Genomic DNA, 14750 nt, shown 5'->3' on the forward strand with positions numbered 1-14750 from the left:
CGGGATTTGTTCCTGCCTTGCACCTTGTGTTGGTTGGGATTGGCTCCAGCAGATCCCCGTGACCCTGTGTTAGGATATAGCGGGTTGGACAATGACTAACTGACTTAAGCATGTTTGAAAATTTGGCCTGGAACCCAAATGTTTAAATCAATCCTTGTTGGTTCCAGAAGAGCACAGTTTACATAGATTTCTCCAAAAAGAGCACATCAAAAGTTAAGTTTTCTTTTACAAATTAGATCTTAAACAGTAGTATACCAATTCTTTTTAACTTCTAGACTAGGGTGAATGATTAATTGATTTCAAATAAAAATTGCGATGTGAAACAATGCAATTAGCAAATCACAAAGGCTGTGATTTAGGATATACATTATGCAGAGTGTCAGACCAATATCGAACGTTGCTATTCAAATGCAATTCAAAACTTTAAAAAAAAAAAAAAAAAAGGTCTTATTCAAAAGCAAATGCTGACAACCGATTGCAAAATAAAGGATGCTTATTTTACAAACACTAATTTTGCCATCGAGTTACTCTAGATATCGCAGTATTTTGAAGATTTGTTTTTGCATCTCACTTTCAAGATCAGGCTTTCTGTAATTCTGAATGGTTAACTTGGTTTTTCATTAGTAAAACTTACATCTAGACCTCTTTAATAGTTTGTAATGAAGAAAAATACTCTTTCTTTACATTTAAATATGTTACATACTAGTACATTCACAAAGAGCCAAATAGGTGATTTGATTGATTGGCAGGTGCTCTTCTAGGGAGTATGATCATATATCATATACCAAAAACTGGTTAATCAGTTTGGTCTTTAATAATTACAAAGAAGAACACAAAAGTTACATTATAGATATTGCAAAGAAAAAAAATAGACATTGTCCCCACTCCTTAATTATTATCTACCTGATATTTCACTGGATGATCCATACTGGCAACAGAATTCAGCTATCAAACAGTTTGAATAAAGGTATCACAGTCAGAATGAATTACACATGCTAAGCTTGATCATTGTAGATGACCCGGGCATTGACAATTCTAACCGAGGAAGTTCCAACCTAAGATTGCTAACTGTTGTTTGATGCTATGACCTTCTAATTAAAACAAATAGAAAATAACCTTATAATTTTGATCTGACCGGACACTGTGTGACAACTGCACATTTCTGAGCGAGTCCAAAAATGCCGACTAGCTTTTTTTCTGAATGCTGTGGTATTTTATTGTGTGCAAGTGCTTGGGATTTTCATGCCTCTTATTTAGTTATAAATAAGTTGCACGAATACTGTTCGGCTTTTTTTTTTTTTTGATGTTGGTGTTCGTTCTTGCTCTGGATACCACTGCTCCAATTACAATAACAGTAAAGTATAAACGTACATGTAACACCAAGCATCATTAACTTAAGTTCGAATTTATTTGAATATTTACATATTTTAATTTGAACATTCTAAACCATATTTTTTGGCTAATTTGACAGACCTTACATACAATGTTAACTTTCTGATGCAGAGCAAACTGGCTCGCAAATTCCTGTGCATTCTAGCCCCAAGTTCACCATCAGAGAGACTGTTTAGTGCTGGGATCACATGTCAGCATTCAGGTCTGAAACCAGCAAAGGTTGACATGCTGGTGTTTTTAACAAAAAAATCTGTAAGGACCACAATGAGTGTTGAAAAGAAGTAGAGATATCACGAAAGCAAGTATTACGTATTGCTTCTGTTGTTTGGGTTAATTTTAAGATTTCACTTGTTGTGCACAATATCCTTTGAGGGAAAAAAAGTTCAAAAGTTAAAACCTGTTTATCTACAAATAAATGTTTTATTTGAACGTGAAGTATTTAGATATTTTAATGCAACTTTGACTACTTGTATTATATTTAGTGATCTTTTTTTGATAATTTTGTAGGTTGACAAATTATAAGCTAAATGCTAGATATCAGTAAATATTGCTCTATTAATTACACACTGTGCAATATTTAGATGCTACTCCTCAGCCAAAAGTCACATGCTGTCTGAAAATTGCTCTTTGTTCTACGTTTTATGCTAATAATATGTCATCCTTATATTAGGATACAAAGTAGTTAATATTTTGATGGTATCTCACGTGGTAATACTCCCTGATGTTTTAAATCCATTACACAGTGAATATTAAACTGAAGCTTGACTTTAAAAAAAAAAGTATACCACAAATCAAATCACAACATGTCAGAAAAACCGTAAAAAGATATTTTCCCCAAATTATTCAGCCATACCCTAGAACAGTGCTCCGCAACCGGTGTGCCACGGCACACTGGTGTGCCTTGAGCCGATACAGGTGTGACGCGGTCAAATAACACAATTTTCTAACTAAATAATATTTCAACGGTCCTCCTTAGAAACACAATAACGAGAATACGTGCAATGAAATATTAGCGTAAATAGCCTTTTAAAGGTTTCATAATTTTATGTGTCATTTCTCTGAAATAATAAATCCCATCGCCTGGCGCCAACGACGTAGGCTCTACGTATAGTCGCCAGACACCTGCGTAGTATGCTTTGATAGGCAGAGCACTCCGTGCCCTCACCTAGATTCAATTCAAGCCGACGTATTAGTCGTGCTACATCGCATTCACTCGTCTTGCGACAGTAGTTATCATTCATTACTATTAGTTGTGTTGCTGAATTGTGTACGGTTAACGTTCTTCGTGTGATTCATATTTAGTTTTATACCCCTTTAAATATGGATACATTTTTACGTGGAAAAGATTCGTCCTCACGTACAGATGATGAAGAACCCAGCACAAGTGTTGCAAAAAAACAAAGAAGATTGTGAAAAGGAAGTACAACGAAGACTACATTCGATATGGATTCTCGTGGTGTGGTGACGAAACGGTTCCAAAGCCACAATGCATCATTTGCGGCGATCAGCTATCAAACGAGGCAATGGCACCCAGTAAACTAAATCGCCATCTAAATTCAAACCATCCCAGTTACGCCAAAAAAGACAAACAACTCTTGTGTTAATTAAAAATAATAAGCAGTCATGCTTAAAAGATCTTGACCAAGAACTTCAGGTTGCGCTGTCAAATATTGAGCCGAATATAAAACTTGTGTTCATTGAAACAAGCGCAGGTATCACATTAATCAGTCATTATATTATAATAATTATTAAGATTGCATAAAAGTAAATATAGTATAGTTTTTATGTATGTATACTTATAATAAATGTATACTTATAATAAAAAATGAAAATTTATTGTAAAACTTGTGTATTAAATTAATATCTATATATCAGTGGCGTAGCTGGAGATCATGTTGCCCGGGACGGTGAAAGATTTGACGCCCTAAAGCTGAAAAATAAATTGGAGTTCATGTTGTCCGGGGCGGTGAAAAATTTGACGCCCCAAAGCTGAATGAAATTTTTTTTTTGCGCCTCCCAAGGAACAAAAAAAAAAAAGTAAACTACCGTAGTTTGGACGCCCCTAAATAGCTGGCGCTCAGAGCGGACCGCCCCCCAAAACCCCACCGCTATATATTTTAGCTTTTGACGTGCCGCGGAATTCTAGGAAGAACTTTGGTGTGTCGTAGGTGAGAAAACGTTGCGGAGCACTGCCCTAGAACATAATGCATTTGGAAGTGCTACATGATGTGGAAACAGATTTACATGACAATTCTAGAGCTACATGTTACAGATGAGGAAAGACTTCCGATACATGTGCAGGCAAGAGTTACAAGGACAAGAGTTAGGTCTATTGTAAAAAGGTTTCAAAAGAAAGTACAGTTGAAGTCATAAGTTTATATATACTTGGGGTGAATTACCAACTGGCTGAACAAATCATCGATGTAATTAAAAATGGGAGATTGGCTCCAAACGGTTTTTAAAAATCCCTCAAAGCGCCAAACTGCAATAATCTTTTTTTAAATCTTGCGCATCCCATAAGAAAGCTTCCAAGCAGTCTTGAGAGATTCCTGAGCTATGCATCATGTCCCTTTATTCCCGCTAAGTACTGTAGATGGACAGGCAGAGCAGCTTAAAACTAATACAGTGACAACAGTTGGGCAAGTAATCCCTTAAACACACTTACAGTCTAAGAGGGAACTGTAAATCACTAGTTTGCAGCACAGTTCTGCGAATATAGTTGACTTTTCTCCTACTTGATGAGTCATATTTTGCTTGTAGGTGAATGTAACAAGGCTTACAACATAGACAGTGAAAACAGGTGGTTTTTTTGGGGCAGCCTGGCTTGGGCTACATTTAACTTATTACAGATGAGCCAGCAATTTGAGTGAAATTGAATTTGTTCCCTTATGTAAAAAAAATTGTGAAAATATGCCATTAAGCGACTAGTTAACTTTGTGCAATTGATACATGAAGAATGGGGTTTATTATACATAAAAACTTTTCATCAATTAGCAGGGGTGCCCTGTGGCTGAGAAGAGGCAGTCTAATCTGAACGTTGCACACAAAGTTTGCATGAGCAGAGCAAAGGTATATTCATCTCAACTGCATGTGGTTTCTTCCACTTTGCTTTGATCTTAAAATGATCAGTCATTGTTGTTGCTCTGAAGCTAATCATTTGCCTTATGAAATGCCAGCTCATACTGTGGGTGACTGATCCACTGGGCCAATACAACTTATCAGCAATATTACGCTTTTTTTGCAGCATGTCATTTGTACGCATAATAAGAAAAGTTGAAATATGAGCTAACAAACCACTGTTAAGCAGAATGTATGATTTTGTTTAATAATACATCCTGAGTTTCCTGTGGTACATGCGTAGAGCATCTAATATGTAATCCAAAACCATCTATCACTCAAAAAGGAAATGGTACTGTATGTCAGTAATGTTTTGATGTGAAATTTTAAAACCTTGCACAGCCCTAAATTATTGCAAGAAAAAAATACTCTGAATCCTGAAACTACAGTAAGTTCAACAACGTGTCAGAAGATTTGTAAAAACAATTATGAATGCATTTTAACTCAGCCAATGTGCAAAGCAATTTTTAATTAGTGCAACAAGCAAAATGATAAAGAAATCTGCAACATTTTCATGTTAAGAAAATTTATAGACAATGAGCAAATGTGAAGTGCTTTCTCATGTCTTCACAGTTTTGAAAGTAAACAAGGGTGTTACATAAATGAAGTAAATAATTGCAGATTACTAAACAGAGATTAACAAAATTATCTAATGAAAAAAAAACTGCAACATAAAGCTATACTTGAACCCTTGAACAAGTGATGTGCACAGTACATTACTTGACCTTTCACCTTTACATTCAGGTCAGACACAAATTATCTTTTTTATTAGAACTATTTGGAGCTATGCAATACATCAGTAACAAAAAATAAAGGAAAAAAAAGTTTGTCTTTGTTTTTTTGTATGAAGCAAGTAGCAAATTACAATTACAGTAATAATTTCTCAAAAGCTTATGAATTCAAAAAAGGAGGAATTCGGAAATTTTCAGACAATGTAGAAAAAAAAAGGGACAGGGTTTGTTTAATTTGCGCCAGGGCATTGTCCTTCACCTTCATTTCCATCAAACAAGCTCACTGCTATTTATGTCAAATGCTTTATTTTAGCACACTCGTATCCTCCCCAACGTTGACCAATTCAGAATCCAATAAGTGGTAGCACTGATTTGTGTTCACAGTATGCTCACTGTGACTCACTGAAAGCAGCTTGCTGATGATTGGTCATCATACTACTCAGTACACATACAATTCACAATTTCAAGACTAGTATTACTTGTTTGGTTAAAATATTTCCAAAACAAAAACTTATGTCGTTTCTTTTTAACCATGTTTTTGTTGCTTTAAAATATTTTAATCTACATTGCCATATACCTACAAAAAAGCAAGTCAAAAAATAAAACTGCATTTTAAAAAAAGTGACTTGTTACCAGGTGTGATGCACTGTCTAAATAAATGTTTTCATAAATTCCTTTGTGCTAGCACTAATTCTTTAATTGCTAACTTCTAGATTCCAGATTAAAATGAGACAAAAAATCCACAAGATGGAATCTTTAAAAGAAATTGCATTCATTCGCCTTCTTTATAAGATTAATGAAATGTCAACATTTTAAAATATATAGTTAGTACTTTTCTTATAACGAGACCTCATCTGATATAGGTTATAATAAAAATGCCATGTACCAGACAAACTGACATTATATAGCTTGGGTGTCACTATTACATAAAATGGAAATTTATGCAGTGTAAATATAGTAAATAAGAGTATTAACTAGTACAATGGATATTAACTAACAGCAGGTGGTTAGTCAGTCAGTCAATCAATAGATAGATAGATAGGCAGTTAGGCAGGAAGATAGGGAGATAGAATGGTATAATTGTATATTATATATGTATATTGTGATATTTGCCTGGACACCACCAGTCGAAGACCACAGCTTTATACAAAGTCTCTTTATTTTCACTGTTCTCCTTCACACAACAACACTGTCCTGCACGACACACTGTGCCACTAGCCCCAGTCACCTTTCTCCTGGGCCTTTCTCTCTCTTAACGTCCCTGGGCCCCCTGTCCTCTCTCTCTCCAGGAGCCTCGTTCTGCTCCCTGATAGGAGGGAGGCGGCCCCATTTATCCTCACCCGGATGAGCTCCAGGTGCTCTACCTGATGTCACGTCCTGGTGTGGCGGAAGCATCAGAAGAGCACCCGGAAGCACTCCGGGTGACCCTGGAAGGATCGTCCTCCATGGGTGTGGCGGAAGTAAATAAGTCCCGGGCTTCATGAGGCTCGTGGCGCCCCCTGGCAGTGGATACGGGCCTCCACGGACTTGATAATATATATATATATATATATATATATATATATATACACCCATACACACACACACAGTTAGGTCCATAAATATTTGGACAGAGACAACTTTTTTCTAATTTTGGTTCTGTACATTACCACAATGAATTTTAAATGAAACAACTCAGATGCAGTTGAAGTGCAGACTTTCAGCTTTAATTCAGTGGGGTGAACAAAACGATTGCATAAAAAATGTGAGGCAACTAAAGCATTTTTTTAACACAATCCCTTTATTTCAGGGGCTCAAATTAAATAACTGGAAATAAAATGTTCATTTCTAATACTTGGTTGAAAACCCTTTGCTGGCAATGACAGCCTGAAGTCTTGAACTCATGGACATCACCAGATGCTGGGTTTCGTCCTTTTTAATGCTCTACAAGGCCTTCACTGCAGCGGCTTTCAGTTGCTGTTTCTTTGTGGGCCTTTCTGTCTGAAGTTTAGTCTTCAACAAGTGAAATGCATGCTCAATTGGGTTAAGATCAGGTGACTGACTTGGCCATTCAAGAATTTTCCACTTCTTTGCTTTAATAAACTCATGGGTTGCTTTGGCTGTATGTTTTGGGTCATTGTCCATCTGTATCATGAAACGCCGCCCAATCAATTTGACTGCATTTAGCTGGATTTGAGCAGACAGTATGTCTCTGAACACCTCAGAATTCATTCGGCTGCTTCTGTCCTGTGTCACATCATCAATAAACACTAGTGTCCCAGTGCCACTGGCAACCATGCACACCCAAGCACACCCAAGCAATCACACTGCCTCCACCGTGTTTGACAGATAATGTGGTATGCTATGGATAATGAGCTGTTCCTTCTGCATACTTTTTTCTTGCCATCATTCCGGTAGAGGTTGATCTTGGTTTCATCTGTCCAAAGACTGTTTTTTCCAGAACTGTGCTGGCCTTTTTAGATGTTCTTTAGCAAAGTCCAATCTAGCCTTTCTATTTTTGAGGGTTATGAGTGGCTTGCACCTTGCAGTGCACCCTCTGTATTTACTTTCATGCAGTCTTCTCTTTATGGTAGACTTGGAAATCGACACGCCTACCCCCTGGAGAGTGTTGTTCACTTGGTTGGCTGTTGTGAAGGGGTTTCTCTTCACCATGGAAATGATTCTACGATCATCCACCACTGTTGTCTTCCGTGGACATCCAGGTCTTTTTGCGTTGCTGAGTTCACCAGTGCTTGCTTTCTTTCTCAGGATGTACCAAACTGTAGATTTTGCCACTCGTTATATTGTAGCATTTTCTCGGATCGGTTTTTTCTGTTTTCGCAGCATAAGGATGGCTTCGTTCACTTGCAAGGAGAGCTCCTTTGACCGCATGTTGTCTGTTCACAGCAAAATCTTCCTCATGCAAGCACCACACCTCAAATCAACTCCAGGCCTTTTATCTGCATAATTGATAATGACATAACGACGGACTTGCCCACACCTGCCCAAGAAATAGCCTTTGAGTCAATTGTCCAATTACTTTTGAGCCCCTGAAATGAAGGGATTGTGTTAAAAAATGCTTTAGTTGCCTCACATTTTTATGCAATCATTTTGTTCACCCCACTGAATTAAAGCTGAAAGTCTGCACTTCAACTGCATCTGAGTTGTTTCATTTAAAATTCATTGTGGTTGTCTCTGTCCAAATATTTATGGACCTAACTGTATGTATGTATATATTATATACACACACACACAGTAATCCCTCGTGCTTCGACTTTCGTGGCTTCACTCTATCGCGGATTTTATATGTAAGCATATCTAAATATATATCGCAGATATAGTAAAAAAAATTATTAACTGCTGATAATGTAGAATGTTTTGTCTGTGCTGAAATTCCAAACAGAGAAACCTATCCTGAATTATGGTACGAAGTCATTAAACAAATGTCTCACGAACCTCATTTAAAAGATTCAGCATGTTGGGACTCGAAAGATTCCAAATATTGTTTTTAACAAAGTTCTGAAATAAAAGTGAAACTAATGAAATAGCAACAATTCAAAGAAAAAAAAACGAAAAAGTGTGTATCTGGAAAACCAAACACAGGGGTTGGCGAGCAAAGCCCTAGTGTATATTATATATATGACATACAGTGGGACAAAAAACTATTTAGTCAGCCACCAATTGTGCAAGTTCTCCCACTTAAAAAGATGAGAGAGGCCTGTAATTTTCATCATAGGTATACCTCAACTATGAGAGACAAAATGAGAAAAAAAAAATATATACACACACACACACATACAGTAATCCCTTGCTATATCGCGCTTCGACTTTCGCGGCTTCACTCTATCGCGGATTTTATATGTAAGCATATTTAAATATATATCGTGGATTTTTCGCTGGTTAGTGGGTTGCAGTAGACAATGGGCATTTTAATTTCTGGTACATGCTTCCTCAGATGGTTTGCCCAGTTGATTTCATACAAAAGACACGGATGGCTGAGAAGCTACCCAATCAGAGCACATATTACGTATTAAATAAAACTCCTCAAATATATTGTGAGCAGGGGGGCTGTTCACACTCCCCGAGGATACGGACGCTCCTCTAAAATGCTCCCTTTCTTGCAGCTGCTTTGTCGCACGGTGCTTCGCATACTTAAAAAGCCCGAACAGCACCTATTGATTTTTGATTGATTGATTCTCTGTCTCTAGAGAGGGGGTGTGAGCAGGGGGGCTGTTCGCACCCCTAGAGGATATGGTGTTACCAGAGTTCTCACATTAAATTAACACAGTATCCTAAGGAAAACGCCTGTTGTTCCGTTTCTTACATAGTTCCATTGTGTTCTGAGACCAGTCATTAATATGAACCCTCAAGTACTCACAGAAGTGATCCACTCCTACATCCACTCCATCAATAGTGCACAGACAGAGGCTTTTTGATGCAATGAAACTCAATAGCCAGTTCCTTTCCTTTGTAGATTTTAAGATGTAGACAATTCTCTATGCACCAAGAAACAGTTTTTCATCTGACTCCTCCTATACTGTGTCTCATTCCCTTTATCAATAAACCTTCCATAAGTGCAGAATTACCTGGGAACTTCTGCAAGTGATATGACTAGGTGTTATATTTATAGTCTTGAGGTGTACAGAGTGAAGAGAAAAGTCAAAAGAAAAAGTAATGATTTGTGCACTTTTAAATCATGGAGCTGTCTGGAAATGAAAAGCACCAGTGTCTGTTCAATTAACACTAGAATCCCTGGAGCCTATGAAAAAAGTCGTAATTACTGGCCACCTTAAATTCTTTCGCACCTCTTCATCAGTACAAGCAGCCTGTTATCCCATCTCCCACAAACTCAGCCGATGTCAGACGTAAAATTCTCAGGGCTCAAGTCTGTTTATCTGGGTGCGAGGTGCCTGGAATTGTATAGGGTAGTACCCATAGCAACAGACAGCTTCTTCACATTGCTTTCACTGGCTAATAGACTGATACACTCTGCTTGGCACCATAAAGTATAGTAAAATGGGACTTCCACCAGCAGCTAAATTCACTTCAGTACGTGAGCAATTCGCCACGCTGGTGTTTAGATCTGTACATGCCCAAAAAGAAGAAGCCTTTGATTTCTGTCTGTAACAGCCAGTGTAAAGTTTGGTATGAGGACGATTTTCTGAAAGTTTACTTTTTATTATCACAATGACTCAAGTTCTGCAGTGTCAGATACTTACTCAGTTTTTCATCTTATAAAAACCTCAGTAAAGGTGAAGGCTTCACATTGATCATAGAAAACTTGTTAAGTAATTTGGATCTGGACAGAACAGTAAGAATATATTAAGACTACTAATATTATAGAATAGAATATATTAAGATTACTAATAGTAACTAAGATTACTAACATCTACCTTGTACAGATACAGAAGAGGAATTGAAATTTAATGGTTAAGTTTTGGCACAATGAAAAACAATGGAGACGGCACATTAAATACAGACATACGTATGGTAATTTAAGTACTCATAAATTATGATACTGAATATGACCATCTTGACATATGTCACAGAGTGATATTCTGTCATCAAGTACCTCCTGTTCAAAGTACCGCATCTGTAAATGGACCACAAATTATTTGCCTTACGTCATGGTAACATTTTTTTTTTTTTTAAATCCTTACCCAGCAAGTGTAGATACTTTCATCATTTTTTTACACAATATACAGAATATGCAAAATTAAGCAAATGGATCTTTCAATCTAGCATAGCATGCCAGACATCAATATTCTAAACCAAGAGCACAAACCAAATATATCCATAGATTAAGAGAAACTTAAAGACTTGCAACAGCCCAACAGTTCATCCACCAACTTTCTTTTTAAAAGAACAGCCTATGACTGGAACAAATCAACTGATACATTTGAAAGGCCAGTGCTCTGAAATCCATAAAAAACAACACTGTATGCACATGCATATCATGCCTTCCTGATAATTTACCTTGACAGGAACAAATAATTTGCAAGGCTTCAAAAACAACAGCACAGTATCATGCAAGACTAAGAGTTGGGAAGGGGTTTTCAGTCGGGCTCTTTACAGAAGTGACTGTTTAGAGCCACACACTGAAAGCATATAGAAACCTACAGTCATCTGATGTTGTTTACATTTTACTGAATTACTGAAAGTGGAGCTGTCTGTACACTGCAAAACAATTCAGCATTTATTTCGGGATGAACTATTGGCTTCTTTGTTTTCTAAATTCTCTCAGCCAAATGGACGACATCATCCAGAAGAGTCTAAGTAAACAGCAAAAGATAGCAAGCACCTCCAAACAAGTGCTTCACAACTGCTGGGACTGTAATCACAGAAAGAAAATATACCACATTTATAAAAAAAAAAGCACAGTATAAGAACTGAACTTTTAATAATTGATGGAATAAAATGGAATTACATGTTTAGAATGGTATTCATGACAAAAACTAGATCAATCTGAAAAAATATATAGATTAATCAAAAATGTTTTCAGGATTTTGAAACTACATTATTTTTAAAAATTGATTGTCAGTATTCGAAAACATGGGGAAAATTGGATTAATCCATTAATCTTCTAAATCTACTTTTTACTATCAACAACAAGTGCAAAACAGGAACCAACCCTAAACTAGGAAGTAGGCAACCACTTAGCCACACTCGGATACATAGCATACTCAGGGTCGCTGAACTAGTGGAGGAGGATTTGGAGGAGGAGTAGGCTGGCCTGCACTTTAGTAGAGAATTGGATGACCTGGCCCAGGTGTCCTTTTGAAGGATTGTGTGTACCTGTAAGGGGGTGACAGGAGGAGACTGTAGACCATACAGGTACAGATAGGTGGGTCATGGTCACAAGGTGCAAGATAAAGGGCACACACTGTTCATTGGAACCAAGAGCAGGACAGTGTCTCTGAAGATTCTAAGGTGGTAGGCAGGCATGAGGAGCCCCAGCAGGCCACCTTATAACCAGTTACCAGAAACAGAGAGGTAGTGATAATTGGGGACTCATTCATTAAGGGGATTGAAGTACAGGTTTGTTCTAGAGATAGAAAGTCTCACTTGGTATGTTGCCTTCTGGCTGCACAGCTGGCAGAACTCCCTAGAAAGGGTTGATACAGTTATCATTGTCCATGTTTGAATAAATGACATACATAAGTCTGCCAGTTTGATAATCCAAAGTTAAAGAGTTAGGTGCCAGGCTGAGAAGCAAAACTGGCAAGGTAGTCTTCTCCAAAGGTCTGCCTATGCTACAGGCCAGTCCAGGTTAAGTCTGTGTGTTGAAAAGGCAATATATTGTTTATGTGTTGTATCCCTTTAATTAGTTGTTGTCCACCTTGATTTATTAGTTATTGTAATTGGCCTGTGCGGAGTTGAAACTTGGCCAATCACAGGGCTTCACTTTGAACCTTATAGATTAGTTTGGTGGCGTCTAAGCAGTAGAGTAGGAGCTTCATTTGTTAAATGTCAAACTTTATGTAACTATTTATAAAGTGGAATTTAATTGTTTGTCCTTAAAGTATATTGTTTATGTGTTTAAATTTGTAATCTGGATATATATATTTTAGTACAGTTTCTAAATATAGATTTTTAAGGATGCTAAAGTATTGCTGAACCGATGCTATTTGGAGTTTTACACATAGTTTGTTATAGAATTACAGTATTATGGTTTCCTCATGCATAATATGTACTGTGTATATGTTAAGAATAATTACTTATTTAAGTTGAGTAAATGCTTTATGGTTTAACGTTCTTGTAATTTCCTGATATTGATGTTATCTTGAGTGTAGTTCGCCATCTACTGGATAAATAAAGTACCCGTTAATGACTTTTGTTAACAATGATAAACTTAAGAGAGAAACTGGGATAGCTAATTTATGTTTATTATTTATTTAGACCATACCTTCACATTTGTATAAGTTTGGAAGAAATTAATAAACAGAATTTGGACATCTTCATCCATCCCTGACCGGATGTGTGTAGTGGTTGTAATTTAATCCTGAACCAACTTAATTCTTCACTACACCGTGCTTAACACATGGCTCAAAACTTGGAGTAGGGTAAAAGAGTATCGGTAATGGAGCAGTAGGACTCCTTTTGGAACAGATTTTCCTGTTCCGCTTCGAAAGGTTACATCTGAACCGGAGGGCTACCAATGTGTTGTGGAAGCATATGACTACGTTAGTCACTGCTTGTTTAAACTAGAGTATAGGGAGGGTGCAGGGAGTACAGGACAGGCCAAGATTAGAAATGTACATAAAGGCACAAACAATATTGTAAAAAATGCATAATAGTACAAAAGTAAATGACTAGCACATTAAAAACAGCTTGCTTAATGCTATCCATCTATCCATTTTCCAACCCGCTGAATCCGAACACAGGGTCACGGGGGTCTGTTGGAGCCAATCCCAGCCAACACAGGGCACAAGGCAGGAAACAATCCTGGGCAGGGTGCCAACCCACCGCAGGACACACACAAACACACCCACACACCAAGCACATACTAGGGCCAATTTAGAATCACCAATCCACCTGACCTGCATGTCTTTGGACTGTGGGAGGAAACCGGAGCCCCCGGAGGAAACCCACGCAGACACGGGGAGAACATGCAAACTCCACGCAGGGAGGACCCGGGAATCGAACCCAGGTCCCCAGATCTCCCAACTGCGAGGCAGCAGCGCTACCCACTGCACCACCGTGCCGCCCCTGCTTAATGCTATGAGTATCAAAAATAAAACAAGTGAGTTGAAGTTGTATGTAGCAGAGTAATAATTATGATATTATACCAATAAGAGAAACCTGGCTAAGCAACAAAGATAGGAATAAATGTTAATTTAGGGATTCATATTGAAGGATAGATAGATAGAACAGGAAAGTGGGGTTGCAGTTTAAGTAGCACAGAATTTAAATGCAAGTCCTCTTCAGTTGGACGATGAGCCCCATCTTAGTGAGGGCATGTTGGTTTGTCTGGAAAGCATTAAGAAAAGAGGCCTTATTTTAGGAATGTGTTAGAGACCACCCAATGCAGAAAGTAATTTCAATCTACATCTCTTCAGTAAATTTAAAAAGGCAAATTTACAGGGGGATGTTATAGTCATGGGGTCTTTATCCAAATATTAACTGAGATAACCATGTAAACAGAGGAACACAACAAAAGGAGTTTTTAGAAGCAATCAGTGACTGTTTTTTAACACATATTGTTAAAGCACCAACGTTGGGGGGAGGGGGGTCTGTCTGGATTTAGCATTGTGTAATAATCATGATAGAAATTATGGTGTACAGGTGATTGAACCATTAGGGTCAAGTGACCATAATACAATATAGTTCTCAGTATTTTGGAAGAGTTTGGATGCAAACAAAACTATAGGGCAAATTTTTGGCAGATGCAGCAAAATCTAAGGAGAAAAGACTAGAATAAGCTTAAGTGTGGAGACAGTCAATGAGCAGTGGAACAGGTTTAAAATTGTTTTACAATAATGCAGGACAGGTACATACAGTGGAACCTCAGTTTGCGAGTAACTTGGTTTA

The 14750-nt window shown here is 37.6% G+C and overlaps 1 protein-coding gene across 9 annotated transcripts in view; it reads right to left on the reverse strand.

Annotated features, from left to right (window-relative positions):
* The window catches only part of wnk1b (WNK lysine deficient protein kinase 1b), a 293364-nt gene that overhangs the window by 249911 nt on the left and 28703 nt on the right, over positions 1-14750 (reverse strand). The gene's annotated exons all lie outside the window — the stretch shown is intronic.

Source organism: Erpetoichthys calabaricus, chromosome 1, assembly GCF_900747795.2.
Source record: "Erpetoichthys calabaricus chromosome 1, fErpCal1.3, whole genome shotgun sequence".
Classification (NCBI taxonomy): domain Eukaryota; kingdom Metazoa; phylum Chordata; class Cladistia; order Polypteriformes; family Polypteridae; genus Erpetoichthys; species Erpetoichthys calabaricus.